The sequence below is a fragment of the Gasterosteus aculeatus genome, chromosome 14 (assembly GCF_964276395.1).
Source record: "Gasterosteus aculeatus chromosome 14, fGasAcu3.hap1.1, whole genome shotgun sequence".
NCBI classification, from domain to species: domain Eukaryota; kingdom Metazoa; phylum Chordata; class Actinopteri; order Perciformes; family Gasterosteidae; genus Gasterosteus; species Gasterosteus aculeatus.
In genome coordinates, this window is record NC_135702.1 from 14,440,464 (window position 1) to 14,456,224 (window position 15,761).

General features: G+C 43.9%; 1 protein-coding gene and 1 long non-coding RNA gene across 9 annotated transcripts in view; both read left to right on the forward strand.

Annotated features, from left to right (window-relative positions):
- Positions 1 to 6: 6 nt before the first annotated feature.
- LOC120832369 (uncharacterized) lies at positions 7 to 1,794 on the forward strand. The gene is made up of 2 exons (XR_005714182.2): positions 7 to 129; positions 1,535 to 1,794. It is a non-coding gene; the product is annotated as an uncharacterized LOC120832369 (long non-coding RNA).
- A 336-nt stretch (positions 1,795 to 2,130) lies between these two features.
- Positions 2,131 to 15,761, forward strand: part of il11ra (interleukin 11 receptor subunit alpha) — a 53,847-nt gene continuing 40,216 nt past the window's right edge. For 4 of the 8 annotated variants that reach the window (XM_040197674.2, XM_040197676.2, XM_040197677.2 and 1 more), the window contains exon 1: positions 2,131 to 2,291. The gene's annotated coding sequence lies outside the window, so the exon portion shown is untranslated. The remainder of the gene's footprint in view (positions 2,292 to 15,761) is intronic. The other 4 variants (XM_040197675.2, XM_078088282.1, XM_078088284.1 and 1 more) reach the window with 2 other exon arrangements.

Below are 15,761 nucleotides of genomic sequence, written 5' to 3' on the forward strand. Positions count from 1 at the left end.
AGCAGGCTAGCATGATAGCACTGAGGCTAGACTGTTTAGCACGGCATCCAATATCGCGGATGAAAAAAGGAATCGTCTAACTGCAGAGAGAGCAGAAATGCTCATATTCCTCAAGAAGAACCTGCCGATGTAAGATTTGTTGAACACTAACATCACTTCCTCAGAGTCAACTTTGAGACATTCAAGTTTTGTTTTCTTTTAAAGAATAGTTAGTCTCTGGTGTTTAGTTTATTCCAGGTCATCTTAAGTGCTGTTCTGATGCAAACTGTTTTAAAACTTATTGTGTGTGTGTGTGTGTGAGAGAGAGAGAGAGTAAGTGTGATTGCGTGTGTGAATGAGTGAGTCTGTGTGTCAAGTGTGTATGTGTGTAAGATGTTTACAGTTATTTTATTGCACTTTTCTTCAGATATTTGACATTGACGTTGTTCATGATACAAGAGTCAGTTTACTTGATTTGTGCTGTTATTTGTGAACGAGTGAGTGAGACTGTGTCAAGTGTGTATGCGTGTGTGTGCACTTGCACTTCATATTCATATTTTCAAATATTCACTTCATATTTCTAAATTTTTAAGACTTATTAAAAATAAGTCTTTGACATTCATGAAATTAAATAAATATTGACATGACAATCAATCTGAAACCCTTAGTTTCACATTTGTTTTCAGAATTTTTTCTGTTAACAGGATTTCCTGTTTTTCAAACACAGCTCTGGTATCGGAATATTATCTGTATCGGCCGATATCCAAATTTAGGTATCGGGATCGGATCGGAAGTGTAAAAATGTGGATCGGTGCATCCCTACACTAGATAGATAGCAATAGAGACGAAACCGGGAGGTCAGACTGACATGTTTGCTCACACGGTGATGCGTAGATTAAAAGAAAAAGAGCCATGCAGATGTACAACAAACAGCAGTCCAGTCCAATAACATCACTTACAAAAGCTGTGAATTGACGCCGCTCTAACAGTAAACTGAACTTTTTCTGAAAAATGTAAGAAACAAATAGATGCAAACTGAAAATATACAGCTTCCTCTTCTGGGCCTGGTTGCTGAGCAGCGGCTGATGGGTCAGGGTCAGTGAGTGGGTGGATTCATCTGATTTGAAATCCCCCCCCTCCCGAAACACAAACACACATATATCAATGGAATAATTGATGTTGTTTGCCTAACGATGGGTGGGCCGGATGCCACAGGGCCACAGTTTTCAAATTGTTCTTTTCCAGTAGGTCCGGGTCAAAAGTCAAAGTGATTACCCAGATAAACACCAATGAGAGGAAACATTTTTAGAGTAACATAAATGCTGTTGATTGTGCAGTTTATGTACTTTGTGGAAAATATCATTCTAAAGTGAAGACTTTTAGGGGGGAAGCTCCAGTAGAAGTAAATGCAAACTAATATGACACCCCTGCGGCACATTTAACCTTTGCGAAGCCTAAACACCTCGGTGTCGTTTGACACTGCATCAGTGATGCATGTATTATCACATCTGACTAGGTTGCATTGACAGTTATGTTTTTCTTTTTGATTTCCCAGGCGAGGGCAAAGGGCCTTAAATAATGACTGTGGTGGCAGGTGTGGTTTGGCTCAGCTGCAGAGGGGACGGAGAGGGGAGTGGCTCAGGGAACAGTGCCAGGTGGAGGCGTAATCGGCCTCAGGTGCAGGAAATCAACAATTGTTTGTCCCTGTATTTCAGTAGTGGAGATCCAGCGACAGAGAGTGAGACTAAGCCAGACGAGGAGGCTGGAGGCGGATTTACACTGTGTTGAGATACAAAATAAAGTTGGTTCCTGAAGCTATCTGGTGTATACTCGTCATTCCCAGTTCTTTCCCAGCGTACGATATGTCTCATCGCGCTTTTGCTAGTGGGTATACGGAAATCCTTGACTTCTCCTGGTGGTTAAAGCGTATACCTGCGTATCACGTAGACTACACTATTGAAACCACTATGAACCTTGCAGCAGTCGACCCACGTCTCCAGTAGTCCAAGGCTCTTTGCTTCAACCTCATGCATGGGATCAGTGTTGCTCAGCCTCCACTAATCCCCTAACAGTTAGGGACCCGCCCACTAAAATCGCTTTGATTGACAGCCGGCTCCCCCAACCAAGTGGCGGCCAGCTCTGTCTGCCCCCCTTCTCTCCCCTCCTCCTCCACTTTTCCCGACTTCGTTGCTCTATACCAACCCCGGTAGTCCGTCCGGGGGAGCCGAAGAACAACTCGACGAAAGTCCCAACTATGGAAGGCGACAACATAATAATAATAATGCCTGTTTGACTCGGGGACATTTTCCAAGGTAAGTCTGGTTGTTTTAAAAAGGGTGGGGAGGGAATTGGCGACTGTAAGACTGCGCGTGTCGGAGGGGGAGGGGGAGGAGGGGGGGGGGGGGGGGTAAAATGTTTATCCGCCTCGCTACGCGGGACAGGGATCTGCTCCGATGTTATTCTCAGTGGGGATGTGTCACGCTGCTGGCGCGCACCCCGAACAAATTGGTAGTAATTACTATTTTATGCTTCATAATACTGCTTACTACAGAGTCATTATTATTTTGAATTAATTGTATGCTATACTGAGCTAACAGCTGTGTTTAGGGCTTCAAAATAAATTTAGTTTTGTTTTAGTTAGTAGCAGCAAACAAAAGAATGGCATAGTGCTAAAGGAATTTGGCTATTATAAATGGATAGATTAACACACGTGTCAGTGTGCAGATGAGAAGCTTAACATTGTCATCCAAAGGCACTTGTTGATGTGATAAATAACATTTAGCACCATCCTCCTCTTTACCCTTATGTATATTTACTAAAACAATCATAGTTCCAGGGGGCAAGCAGCAAAGGTTAATGCTCTGAGCCCGCAATTAGAAACAAATACTGTACCGTACAAACAGAGAGACAGACAGACAGAAGACACAGCGGGACAGGGACTCTTCTGCAGATGTGCATTCCTGCAGCCAGTGGAGTTCAAGCTTTTAAATAGAGCTCAACAGGAATGCAAACAGACCGAGCAGAAAGACAAAGCCTGGGGGGCGTTTCTGGAGAAGGAGAAGAAAAATAAGTGGCAGTGGAGGAGACAAGGCTGTCAACTTGGTTCCCTTGGAAATCCCAAAGCGCGTTGCTGTTTGTCAAACGTCCCACAAAATTTGAGCTAAATGTGGTCCAAAGTTCACGTGACGGAGGGAGGGAGGCGCTCTTGAAGTCATTGGTCTGGGGTGGTGATTTAAATGTGGGATGTGGTGTTCTTGCATCCCCTCGTTACATTGCACACTGCATCAGTGGCCGAGTTTAGACCTAAGCCCCTTTGTCCTAGCCAGGCCTTTCTGGAATGCATTCATGTTAAGCTGTTTGGAGATGGTGATGGAGCTGAGATGGTGTGGCTTATCCTGTAGCGCAACTTTTCACATTTGACTTTGTGATCTGTAATTCTTCATTCTTTGGTCAACCTATCTTGGGGATGCAGTGACAGCGTGGGCTCTAGGTTTCCTAAAATGTTGGGGCTGCTGCCCTTTTACTCCTTCCTCCCTTAAATGGCTATTATGGATTAAATAACTATTTTAGTACGTTGCGTTAAGCTCAGATGTAGGTCATGGTGTTTTTGGTTTGATCAGTACAGAGTGGTTGGATGGTCAGTGTATCGTTGCATTTTTCAGGGATGAAGGTTCCATCGCCTTTGGCTGTTTGCCTGAATTCTGCACAGCAAATTTCAGAGAGTTAAAGTGACTCTGTGAGATTCAATTTTAACTCTAAGCCGGTGTTTATATTGTCCCAATCCTGTCAGTGTTAAATCAACGCTCAACGAAGTGTTAACAAGTTAACTTGGAATAAGTGTCAAAAATAAATCTGTCCAGTGTTAAATACATTACATGTCATTTAGCTGACACGTTTATCGAAAGCGACTTACATTGCAATCTTAACCCTTGTTTTTTACATTTTAGCCTGCGGAGTAATTAGGGGTTAGGTGTCTTGCTCAGGGACACTTTGACATGGGACATGTAGGAGCCAGGGTTTGAACCACCAACCTTGTGGTTCCCGGCTCACCCTCTCTACTCCGCGCGCCACAGTACGTAGAGTTTAACCGAACACCAAGAAGTGTGACACAGTTACATTTCAAACCTATATGAGAGTTAATTTAACTCTACTAAGTGTTGCAAATGAATCTGATCTTGACACTGAATAATGACTCCAGCTCTTTCGTACAATTTACTCTGTAAGAGTTGAATCAACTTTTTGCAGTGTGATTTCAACTCTGCACACTTTTGCCGAACACTGGACAATTAACTCTAAGAATGTTGGAGTGTGACTGTACCTCTTTTGTCTATCGGTAGCTTGAGAGATGTCAGGGAAGAGTTCACACTCATTGACTTAAACCAATTCTCTTCCCAGGTGACTGGTTTCAGAAGGCCTGCAAGATTATGAATGGGTGACAGTTTTTCACTGTTTGTTTCTTTTCTTTGACATAAATTCAGCTAATTCACCCCAGTGAAGCGTCTCAGCAGAAAGGGCTGATTATGGTTTGGTCCTAACTGGTGTTGCTGTATGCTCTGTAGGAGCATCTGGCTGCTCCCATGCAGTATCTCCTGTCAATCGCTACAGTAGGGCTGTCAACGAATATTCTATACTCGAATATATATTCGAATAGTTGTTAAAAACAACTATTTAAATGTGAAAATGAATATTCGAATGTAAAAAACGAAACAAAAACACAACAGCGACAGAGGCGCGACTGTCTGCTTACTACAGTGGCATTTGTTGGATATTTCACCTCGCAGACTGGGTGGCCTGAGCGAGGATGATGCCGCCTGGTTTAAAGCCCTGCAGCTCGTTGTATTCAGGTTGCATTATTGAAAGCTTGCTTTGAAACCTGTCCCGCAGAAAGTCGGCCACTTGACCGCTTTGACAGGACATGTACACAGAGTAAGAAAACGAAGGCACCTTGCTATTTGCCTCTGGGGAAGGGAACCAATGGGTTCCCAGGTCTTCCTTGTCTATAAAAGGAAAATGAGTGTATTTTTTGCTCTCTAAACACTGTGACCCAAAAAATAATACTTTAAAAATACACTCCATGAACAAATGTGCTCTTTGGAAGGAGGAGGTGAGGGGTGTGGGGGTGGGGAAGGAAACAGATATACGGAAAAGGAGGGGATATCCAAGGTGCTCAGATCTTAATCTTAATCTTAATCTTAATTTAGATGAAATTACAATATAGTTAGCTGTTCTGAATGTTGATTTTGCATTCCTCAAAACAGATAGGCCATCTAATAAATAAATGAATAGGTTTTTTTCACAATTTCTTATAATTTGTTAACGTTCAAAACATACTGTTGGCAGGGACACCTATGAAAGACTACACAGACTTCACCTCAGCTTTTAATACAGTCATTTCACACAAACTCTCAGTAAAACATTCTGGGTCTGGCACTTGCCCTCTGCAACTGGGTGCTGAACATCCTCTCAGACTGACCACATTCAGTCAGACCAAGGAGATGATTATCGACCCAAGGAGGAAGAAGGTGCACACAGGTCAAAACCTTTAATCGGCGTTCCTTCGGTGTAGTTTCTCATTAAGCCGTGAGCTGTAGACACGTGACTTAATTTTCTTACGCGCATGACGGCAGATCGTTCTTTTCGTCTTTATTTTACGCAGAAAAGCGTTGACTAAATATAGAAATAATAAATATTGATCGAAGATAAACAATATGCTCTTGTGCCTCATGCAGCTGTTCTGTGTTGCACCCGTTGCAATCATGACGTCAATAAATCGAGACAAACAAGGAGCGTCAATCCAACATAAATGCTTTATATGTTACATATCTTTAGTTCCAGCACAGTGAGCATGAATCTAAAATGAAATGATTAATATTCCCCAAATTCCAATAAACTTATTGATACACAAGTTCTTACACAGGGGAAACACTAACTATACTGTAAGAATACGTGTTCAAGATTTGGAGCCTGGTCGGGGTTATCAAAAATTCAGCCGAATGACTTCTCTCGTTCTGGGAAATTTATTTGTCAGATCACAGGTCAAGTATCAGCGCTGCGTTTGCAAAGGCAGGAGCAGTTCAGGCAGCACACAGGCCGGAAGAACAACTAACTAACATCAGCAAGAACATCATGTTTTATAACCCTTGAAAGACAGAGAAGGAAAGATTTCTATTGGCCCTAAACTGGCGTAGAGGAGGACCTTCCACCTCCCGCATCTAAGATCCGGTTACATCCAATGTCCAGACTCCTGACTTAACGTAAACATCGTAAACAGAGTGTGTATGTTGAATAGTGTTGGTGTGTCTCTAACCCCCCTTTGGCTGGTAAATCTTCTAGTTGACCCGCAGACCTTTCATTCCTCAGCCAGGACATAAACTGACTCCCCATCCTGTCAGACTCGTGTCTGCCTGCTCCTTACCTAACTCTTAAATCAAGACAAGACAGCAAACCCCCAACTAAGCCCATGAAAAGAACTTTTGATTATCAATACTGTGAACTGTAAACAGTTGATATATTGTTCATGGTTTGAAGTTAAAAAGGTCAAAGCCTTATATTTACAGTATTACAGTAAAAAAGACCCTTTCTTTTTTGTTTCAATCATTGTTTTGTGCTTTAACAAAAAAAAAGTATCCGTTTAGGCACCGTTTTCGTTTTAAAAGTACCGGTTTAGCACCGGTATCGGAAAAACCCCAAGCGATACTCATCCCTACCCAGGACAGGAAGGCACTCCAGCTTGTGATTGTGAAACGGCACAGTTCATCTCAGCAGCCTTGTCCTCACTACAGAACATTTACTCTACCAGAGTCACCAGGAGAGCCCTAAACATCATCAAGGACAGAAACACACCCTCAGCACACACTCTTGCTACAGGAGTCTGAAGTCCAAAACCAAGAGACTAGCAACCTGTTTCTAAGCGCAGTCCATCAGTCTGGTGAGGCTCCCAGCATCATCAACAGCTCCCTCACAAGACACCCCCCCCCCACACCACTGATAACAGCCCCACTACACACACACACACACACACACACACACACACACACACACACATTGAATATGATCTCCTGAAAGTAGAGACTCCATTGAGAAACATATTATTTTTACCACGACAATCATGAAACGCATTTTCATAATTCATCCAAACTCTCTTGTTTGGCTATTTTCACTGCTCTACGATTACCAACTCTGGTTTGGTCAATTAGACTTGTGGACCATGTTAGAATATCACTTGCCTCAAACCGACCACGCTCAATAGAAAAGCAAAAATTTGACTTCTACCTCAATGGTTTAGATCCTGGCAGACTGCTGACTGGCGTATTTTCTCTCAATCCAAATGAAGGAACAGGAAAACGAAAAGTGCACAGCCTTGTGGGTGTTTTCATGTGCGCATGGGATACACACATGGGTCCTTGGGTATCTTCCGAGCACAGAACTTTCGTAGAAGTTCTAGGTTAAATGTGAAAGATCCTGAACACCACAAGTTAGTGTCCTTGATATTCATTGGTCTAAGGTTCCAAACAGCCAGGATGTAACAAAAATGTGTGTAGCTTTGTAATAAAATCACTCAGGTTATAAGGAAAAAAATACTTTTAGTCTTTAGTTTTTTCATTGTCTAGTCATTTATTAACTGCAGTAAAGTCGAGTGGAAAAACTTGTGGCTCCTAGGACAACACTTACTGTAAGAGGACTGCAGGGAGCCAAATGAGGAGGAATTGGATTATAAACCGTTTTTGCTAGAACACAGAATCATCAAGAGGTTATCAAGTAGTTCCAGCTTAGTGCAAGTTTTAGGAGTTGTTCTCAAGTTACGCCGGGATTGCTTGGATGAACGCCCGGTAAAGTAATAACCTATAAGAGACAGGGATTCAACCTCTACCTACCTTGTTCCACCAAACTCCTCACATTGGTCCCATGTGTCAGAAGCCCTACACGGCCCTTTTTCTGCAGTTTGATGAATACAGACCTCGGACAATTAGCTCATTCTATACTTCAGTCCATTTTTTAGTCCAGTTAAAGCCGCGTCAAAGAGCCTCGTTCTAGTGAGAGAAAGGTACTGTTATATAGCTCGGCTCGCGCTTCGCCTGATTCCCCCGATTCCCCGCAGACAGCTCTCACTGGCAGTCTAGTCTCGGGCCCTAGCCCAAAAAACACATTTGCGTACACACACACAGGCACGGCGGAGCTGAAGACGATCCAGCGCTTTTTACGCTCGCCCGAGATCACACGCACACACCCGGAGAGCTAGAACCCAGTCCAAACTCTCCACACTCATATTTCACTATTCACACACAGGCAATCAACTTTTAAATTAGAGAGAAAAAACTGCTCTAAGAAGTGGGAACCCGCTTGCCAGGTTTGAGGTGGCGCAGTTTCTCGGTCTGCGCCAGTGAGGGAGACGGAGAGAGCCAGCTCTTGATATTAAACCAACTCCGAGGGGCCCGGATCAGGGGTATTTTCTCTTCTCCCCTTGTGCTGCTCTTCACACACTATCCCCACTCATACTTACCAGGAGCTCTGCTCTGATGTTGGGTTCAGAGTTTTGGCTTGGCTCTTTCTGCTTTTGCCACAATTCTCTGCGTTTTGCTACAGTTCGAAACAGGATCCCAGCCACATGGTGGGGCCACTTAAGTAGAGCTTGGCATTGTGGCTATGTGTCAAGATCAACCGACCAACAAGGTCAGCCGAGAGTATGGTGATAGTGAATGCGTAATATTTGTATCTGTTTTTTCCCCATCCAAGGATAGAAAGCAACAACTTGCCAGCTCCGCCAGCTGCACAAGACAACTCCCTGAATGACGGCTGAGTGATGGTTGAATATAATGGCAGCCCTGCAGAGCAACCTTATACTCGCTCCTTCATGTATGTGAACTGATGCCAAACATCTGAAGTTGTCACATCTGTTTCCAATAGAAAATCTATTTTTGCCGGAAGAGAGTTTTCTTTCTTACTCTGGAAAACATGTGCTATTATAATGCATAAAACCACAAAATCCATTTAAGAACTGTTGGATACGCTAGAAATGTATGATTCAAAAGGGTACAGCGTGTAGGATTTGGTGGGATCTAGCCGAGCAGTTGCAGATCCAAACGGACTGAACGCCCCTCAGCTCGCTCGACCCTTTTCGAGACAGTGGAACGTGAGCCGCGTGCAAAATCGTGGCGATGGTGTTCGACTAACATCCCTTACGTAATGACACTATTTTATGAGTGAGGGAAGTCACACGGCGGCAGCCGGCGGGGAGCGTGTCAGAGACCTCTCCGGGTTCCAGGTCAAATTCTAACGTGGTGGAGCACTGTTTGGTTTGTTCATGTTGACCTACTGTAACGGAGTTAGAAATACACTGTCATTTTCAAATGCCCTAAACACATCTGTTACACTACCAGAAAAATGGTCCAGCACGGCAGACTCGGTGAAGAGGACCTGCTCCCCGTAAAGATATTAAGCCCCAGTCTCAGCTAATTGTACACTCTAGTTGAAATATTCCATATTGTGTGGATTTTTATTTTTCGAATGCAACGGAATAAAAATAAAAAACAGGACTGTCAACAGAGGAGTTGGGCTGCACCCCTATTTCATGCGCGGTACAAAACCAAAAAAGCTTAATATGATGTAAGATTATGAATTCTTTGAGCAGTGGATTCACCAACTGCTTTCTCCTTTTATGTCGCTCCTGTGGCAGTGGTTTTCTCTACCCATGGGCTGTAGAAATAATGTATTTGGTGCTAAGGTTCAAGGAAAGAGGACGGTATCCTCGTTGCTACTCCTTAGATACATTGTCATTGTGGGGATGGCTTATTTATTGATACCTTGTTTCACATTCACGTCATTTACTTAAGGAGCCATCACAGCAGCTGGAAGGGAGGAAGCTGCAGGAGTATAAAGTTTGTACCGTGTGATCAACACGGTATTCAACATGGGCATCATCTCAAGCAAACATTTTGGCTCGTGAAGATTGTGTGTAGATGTTTTAAGCCGCCTGCAAGATGGGCATTTTAGTGGTTTACATTTACAAAAGACACACAGGCATGAAAATCCCTCACCTTTCGGCTAAATTCGCCGTTTTGAAACCAAAATAGGTGACCTACGTGAATCGTGTAGATTCGATGAGTTTTTTTGGGGGGGGGGGTTATTCATATTCAGTGAACTGCGAACAGGTGCGCGTCTCAGAAGGGAGCACGAGATTCAGTGAATTGCGAACAGGGTGAGTGATGGTTTTAATATTTTCTGGTATATCTAAGTTAAGTTACCCAGTAGCTTTGTTGACATAGACTTAGCTAACGTTAGCTACAGCTTGATGAATTGAGTCATTTAACACAGCAGGAGAGAACGCGACGTTGGCCAGCTAGCTAAAGCTCCGGTGGAAAATGATTAGCTAACGCTACCGCTACCCCTCCCCTGTCAACGAATGACTCGAAGAAATCTCTGGGACAAAACCAGTTGAAAACCCCTGCCCTAGAGGGGTAATATCCTTCTCACCTTTTTCACCCGTGACCCGTTTTTGCCTGGACACAGTATTATGGTAGTGAAGAGCATGGCCCTCGCTTGTTCAGGTAAATATACATTTGCTAATGTTAGCAATAAGTTCAGGTGCTTCACTGTAAGCTTTTACTTGCTCGCCGTCCACTTTGCATAAAGAGCGTGCATATTCTCTAAACCAAGAATATGCACGCTCCACCCCAACCATCTGCCCGCACCCCCACACCTGTCCCCCTCCGTTCTTAAAAATAAGATAAATAACATGGCTATTTAATTTAATTACTAATCACAAAATCGGTTTCAAAAAAGCAAACAATAATCCCTAAAGTGAAGCTGCAAACACAGGATTATAGTCAGTTTTACTATAAGGGCATTTGCAGACCATATTATTTGTATTCAATGTGGGTTCAATGTATATTTTGTGCAACAGGTTGCGCCTACAACTGCTTGAATTGACAGTACGTTATGTGAAGAGTGTCACTGTGGCAGTACTCATTTATTGCAATGTTGGAAAATAACCTAAATAAACACTTTTCTTACACTGAACCAGATTCCGTTCCCAAATTTTAACACCTCGCGTTTCTTCAAATATTTTACTTTTACTACCAATTTTCCTTGTTTTGACATCCATATGACCTCCCCTGTGTGAGGAAGGACTCCACCGCCCTATACGAAATACAGGAGTAGAAGCATCTTCCTGTGCTATATTATTAAATACATTTGAAAAAATGTATCTAATATAGGGGATGCACTGGCCATTCTCTGAAGGGTTTTTGAATGCACATGCTGGTGCAGGTGGTTCTTTTCTCCCTGGCAATTGGTGGCAAATTCTCCTCGAAGTTCTCCAACAGCACGTGGAGCCATCATAAGTTGGTCACGCTTTTTAGATACCCACCTTAAATCTCACCTTAACATCTGGATACAATACCAGTCTGAAAGGCAACCCCTCAGTTTGCAACCTGTGCAGGAGGTCGTGCTCCAACAGGACGACTATTTTTCACGGCTGTCAACGAATATTATATATTTGAATATATATTCAAATAGTTGTTAAAAACAACAATTCAAATGTGAAAATTAACATTCAAATGTAAAAAAAAAAATGGCGGCGTGACTGCCTGCTTAGAATACTGACTGTATATTGCATGAATAAAATAGGCTACAACAGCTTCATGCACTGGTTTGATTATTTGCCATTTTTATGCCAAAGAAAAGTTCCGTGTTTACCAGCACAGCTTGCTCAGAGCGTTCAATGTCTGTAATGTAAAACTTTCAGTTTCAATCACTGAATGAAGCCTGACATATTTGGGACAAGAATCATGACCTTAAATTGCTTGCACAAAACTCTTGATCAGCACTCAGCATTTGTTTACTGTTGTCGTTCATTTAAACCGCTACACGCAGACATATATTCGAATATATGTCTTTTAATAAAGCGAATTTTCCTTTTTGACCAATTTTGACAGCCCTAATGGACTGCAGGGATGGGAATCTCTGGGCACCTCACGATTCCATTCAGATTATCGATTATAAATTGAGAATTTATTTTCCCCACCCCTACTGGACTGGTTTTATGTAAGAGATCGGCTTGTCTGTCTATGTGACGGTCAGTGATGATGTCTTGGGTACTAAAAGTGCGCTTGTGTGTATGTACCTTTTTAATGACATCATCCTGTTGGAATGTCCCTGAAAGGTAATTATGATCCTGCTTCTACGTCTTGTTTCTTCTTTCACTTTAGTTTCCCCACCGGTCACTTGTAATCTCTCTATTCCCCTTTCGACAAACATTTGATTCGCTCTGTATCTCACTCTATCCTTCATGCTTCACCTCCTCCCTTCTGCACCAGCTGTGTTTGTTTTCTGTATGGCGCGTTGGCAATCTTCGAGGAGGATAAATGGGTCTTATCGAGCATGATGATCATATCTGATCTTCCAGACAGGTGACAAAGCCAAGGCTACACAAGCCATGGCTCATCCATGAAGGGCATGATTACACTCCATCAACCGGTCAAATTATCATTTTTTCTAAAAGAAACTCTGGCTATGTGAGTTCTAAAATCTGTATCAAATCAACGGCAGAGCAAAGTTAGCTAAATATGGTATCATCTGCATGCTGCAGTTTGTTGAATTTTCCCGGTACACTGAATGTGGCTGCAAAGAGTCAAGCAGACAGAGTCGACATCCCTCTTCAGCACCTCTACTGCCCAGCGAGAGAAAATGATGAATCTAGTACAGATGAATAGCTGTAACATCTTACCTCAGCTGTCTTTTTGCCAAATGCATGGCACTAAACACATAGTATTGGAGATGTAACAGATGCCAGTCAATAGACTGGCGTACAGCATACAGCTATTGTTTGTTTGCTACGGATCATTCAAATTGGAATAGGAGACTAACGCTAGCTTGTTTATAATAAGTGGACCTAGTCATCCCAAACCCAGGCGGTTTATAGCCAGGCATTCTCGACATGGATGATGCCATCCTGGATTACAAGTGTTGCCAACTTTTTCACAATTAGTGAACAGAAGTGATTGGATTGCAGGGGCCTCAAGTACAGATGCCGTATACCGCTCCGGTAGCTTCGCCGACCTGTCAATCACAGCATCTCCGCCATGAAGCATACTCCTGTTTATGGTTTCAGGATTTATCAAAAGAACATACTTAGATTAGAAAATCAAGAGAGAAGTACATTCATTTTCTTATTGATTTGTGCATGTTTAAGACAATCGGGCTTTATTTAAGAGAACTGGAGGTTGTCGCTTTAGTAACAAAGATTTTGGGGAGGGGGAAAACCTTGAAATGTACAGGACCAATAAATTATCCACATGCTTATCCATCTGTGGTGCCACGCAAAAACTATACAAATATATTTGATAGAGAAAGTGCTGAATACAGCTATTGAAGCATAATATTATACCAGACGTAAGAGAAATAGTAAAGCAGAAACCAGCCTCCCGTGGTGGATAAGCCTTTTATGATGACTATAAGGAACCTGTTTGTTTAAACCATTTTTAAATAGAAGGTTCTCCTTTTGTCAACATTAGGCTAATGTGTTTGCTAACAATGTAGAGGGTCATAGCAACGGCTTTTATGCACATATTCAACTTTAGCGCTAAAAACAAATGTGATTACATTACATTACATGTCATTTAGTGGACGCTTTTATCCAAAGCGACGTACAATAAGTGCATTCAACCATAGGGTACAAACTCAGGAGAACAAGAATCAAGAAAGTGCAATTTCCTCAAATAAGCCAATTCATGACCGAAAGAACTAGGTCACGGGTACAAGCGGCCGAAATGGGTTTCCTCAGGAGAGTGGCTGGCGTCTCCCTTAGGGATAGGGTGAGAAGCTCAGCCATTCGCGAGGAGCTCGGAGTAGAGCCGCTGCTCCTTTGCGTCGAAAGGAGCCAGTTGAGGTGGTTTGGGCATCTGGTGAGGATGCCCCCTGGGCGCCTCCCCAGGGAGGTGTTTCAGGCACGGCCAGCTGGGAAGAGGCCCCGGGGAAGACCCAGGACTAGGTGGAGAGATTATATCTCTGCACTGGCCTGGGAACGCCTTGGGGTCCCCCAGTCAGAGCTGGTAGATGTGGCCCGGGAAAGGGAAGTTTGGGGTCCCCTGCTGGAGCTGCTGCCCCCGCGTCCCGACCCCGGATAAGCGGTTAAAGATGGATGGATGGATGAAGCCAATTTACAATTTGCTATAGATGAGTGACGTTACAAGTACAATTTAAGTGCTACAATTTGTTAGTCTTTAGTCGAGGTAGAGTCTGAAGAGGTGTGTCTTTAGTTTGCGGCAGAAGATGTGAAGGCTCTCTGCGGTCCTGGTGTCTTCAGAGAGCTTGTTCCACCATTTTGGCGCAAGGACAGCAAAGAGTCGTGATCTAGTCGAGTGTTTTGCTCTCAGTGAGGGAGGGACGAGTAGTTTTGCAGATGCAGAGCGGAGAGTGCGGGTTGGGATGTAGGGTTTGACCATGTCCTGGATGTAAGATGGACCCGATCCCGATGATCACAGCATGGTAAGTGAGCACCAATGTTTTGAACTGGATGCGGGCAGCCACCGGTAGCCAGTGAAGAGAGCGGAGGAGTGGAGTAGTGTGGGAGAATTTCGGAAGGTTGAAGACCAGTCGAGCTGCTGCATTCTGAATGAGCTGCAGAGGTCGAATGGCGGTGGCAGGGAGACCAGCCAGGAGGGAGTTGCAGTAGTCCAGGCGGGAGATGACAAGAGCCTGAATCAGTACCTGCGCTGCCTTCTGAGTGAGAAGGGGACGTATTCTCCTGATGTTGTAGAGCGTGTATCTACAGGATCGCGTTGTCGCGGTGATGTTGGCAGTCAGGGAGATTTGGCTGTCGAGTGTGACGCCGAGGTTCTTAGCGGTCAAAGTGGGCGTTAGTACAGAGTTTCCAAAGTTGACTGTCAGGTCCTGGGTAAGCGAATCTTTTCCGGGAAAGAGAAGTAGTTCAGTCTTGTCGAGGTTGATTTTCAGATGGTGGACGGACATTCACTGAGAGATGTCAGTTAGACAGGCAGAGATCCGAGCCGCCACCTGGGTGTCCGAGTGAGGGAAGGAGAGAATTAGTTGGGTGTCATAGGCATAGCTGTGGTAAGAGAAGCCATGCGAGCGAATGACAGCGCCAAGAGAGTTGGTGTAAAGCGAGAACAGGAGGGGACCCAGCACGGAACCCTGAGGAACTCCAGTAGTAAGAGGACACGGTTCCGATACAGATCCTCGCCAGGTTGGCCGTCGAGGTAGGACGAGAGAAGGGAGAGAGCAGAGCCTGTGACGCCAAGTTCCTGAAGGGAGGAAATAAGGATCTGGTGGTTGACCGTGTCAAATGCAGCAGAGAGGTCCAGAAGGATGAGGACAGAGGAGAGAGAGGCGGCTCTAGAAGTGTGGAGTTGCTCTGAGACAGCAAGGAGAGCAGTCTCTGTGGAGTGGCCTGTCTTGAAACCTGACTGGTGGGGGTCAAGGAGGTTGTTACAGTGGAGATAAGAGGAGAGTTGATTAAAGATAGCACGTTCAAGGGTTTTGGACAAAAAGAGAAGAAGAGAGACCGGTCTGTAGTTGTTTTCTTCAGAAGGGTTGAGGGTAGGTTTCTTCAGGAGGGGGTTGACTCTTGCCTCCTTCAGAGAATTGGGAAAACAGCCAGGTAACAGAGATTACAAAATGTTAATTCTCATACAGTAAAATAGGCCTTTGGTCTTGAATAATATTCAGTCTCCTAGATCTCAAACACACACACACACACACCTCCACCAAATGTCCTCCAAAGCATTTTGGCGCTGGGTACAGTCACACACGAACCACTCGTGCAC